The sequence below is a fragment of the Psammomys obesus genome, unplaced genomic scaffold (assembly GCF_907164565.1).
Source record: "Psammomys obesus unplaced genomic scaffold, mPsaObe1.curated_primary_1811, whole genome shotgun sequence".
Lineage (NCBI taxonomy): Eukaryota > Metazoa > Chordata > Mammalia > Rodentia > Muridae > Psammomys > Psammomys obesus.
Window position 1 is genome coordinate 4,831,744 of NW_026594083.1, and position 1,959 is coordinate 4,833,702.

Genomic DNA, 1,959 nt, shown 5'->3' on the forward strand with positions numbered 1-1,959 from the left:
CTCATTCTGAGCAAAACTCAAATTAACATGGATCAAATGCTGCAATGTAAGATCTGAAACTCCAAAGCTGCTAGAAAAAAAATGTAGGAAGTACACTTTGACATGTAGGCTAGGTCAAGACTTTCTGGATAGGACTCTAGATGTGCAGGAGATAAGGCCAACAATTGATGGATTGAAGCCTCATGAAAACATGGGGATTCTATATAACAAAGAAAAGTGCATTCAGTGAATGAAGAGGCAATCTACAGCGAAGACTTTGCCAACTCTACATCTACATTTGAAAAAAGAATAAAAGAATGGAAGAATGCAACTGGAGAATATTTTACTGACTGAGGTAACAAGGACCCAGAAAGAAAAATGCTTTCTCATATGCAGATCATTGTTTTAAACTTTTTAAAAATAAGTTATTTAATTTTTTAGGTGCATTAGTGTAAAGGTGTCACATCCTTTGGAATCAGTATTACAGATAGTTGTGAGCTGCCATGTGATTGCTGGGAATTGAACCCAAGTCCTTTGGGAGAGCATACAGTGCTCTTAACCACTGAGCCATCTCTCCAGGCCCTGTTTTAAACTTTTTAACTTGTAAATTTAACTTAGAATGTCTGTAGAGAATGGGAAGCTACTAAAGGGGATGGGGAGGGGAGACCTGTAAAGGGTGTTGATAAAAGTGTGATTTGAAACGTGATATTAAAGGAGAGGGAGAGACTACTGAAGGTGGCGATGTTTAAAAAGAAATGGAGGAAAGGGGATGGCATAGGTGGGAAAGAGGGATAAGCAAAACTTGAGATTTTCAAAACAACCATGTAGTAACCAACTGTGGTGATTAGAATGAGAATGGCCCCCATAGGCTCATAAATTTTAATACTCAGTCCTTAGTTGATGGGACTCTTTGGAAAGGATTAGGGGGTATGGCCTTGTGGAAGGATGTATGCCAATGGGAGACAATGAGAATGGTGATTTAAAAGGTTTTTATCATTTCCATCACCATTTCCCCACACACTCACTAGACATCTCTATCTCTGTCTCTATCTCCAACCTGTGGATCAAGATGTAAGCTCTCTGCTATACTGGCCACTGTATGTTTGGTTTGCCATCACGGACTCCAAGCCCCCAAACTGTAAGTTCCTAATTAAATGCTTTCTTTTATAAGTTGACTGGGTAATGGTGTTTTATCACAGCAATAAAGAATTAAGACACTTACTAATTACTATATCTATTCACTAATTAAGCTAATAAATATATTTATGTGTTTAAATATAAGCTCATTAATATGTATATACGTTTAAAAAAACAGAGAAGTTCTGCACGAGTGGATATTCCTGATATAGACACTGTGTGTTGTTAAACAAAAATCCTAATGACAAGTACAGGACACCTTCCTCTGATAGTTAGCCCAGATATCCCCAAAAACAACACAAGCTATTTCAAGTACTCCTGGCTGCCCACCAGCAGTAAGAGCCTATTGGTAAAGATAACACATTTAGAAGTTGGACATAGAGAAATCACGCTGAAACTGAGTTGGAAGTTCCCTCCATGCTGGCTAGCTTTCTTAGTTATAGAAGTTGCTATTCAGCAACTAAGGGAAAAAAGTCATCAGTAATCTCCTACAGCTATGGATTCTTCATGTCACAGTATAGCATGCCAGAAAAATTGTGTCCACTTCTGTAATAATGACTTATAGAGGTAACCAGGTACATTCTGCTTGGGTATAAAACCAATTCCACAGGAGAGAGTTTATTCCTGGTACTGTGTACCAGGTCAAAAGCCCATGGCTTGGGGGCTGGAGAGATGGTTCAGAGGTTAAGAGTGCTGGCTGTTCTTCCAAAGGTCCTGAGTTCAATTCCCAGCAACCATATGGTGGCTCATAACCATCTGTAAAGAGACCTGGAGCGTGCTTCTGGTGTGTAGGCCTACATGCAGGAAGAGTACTGTATAAATAATAAATAAATAAATCTTTAA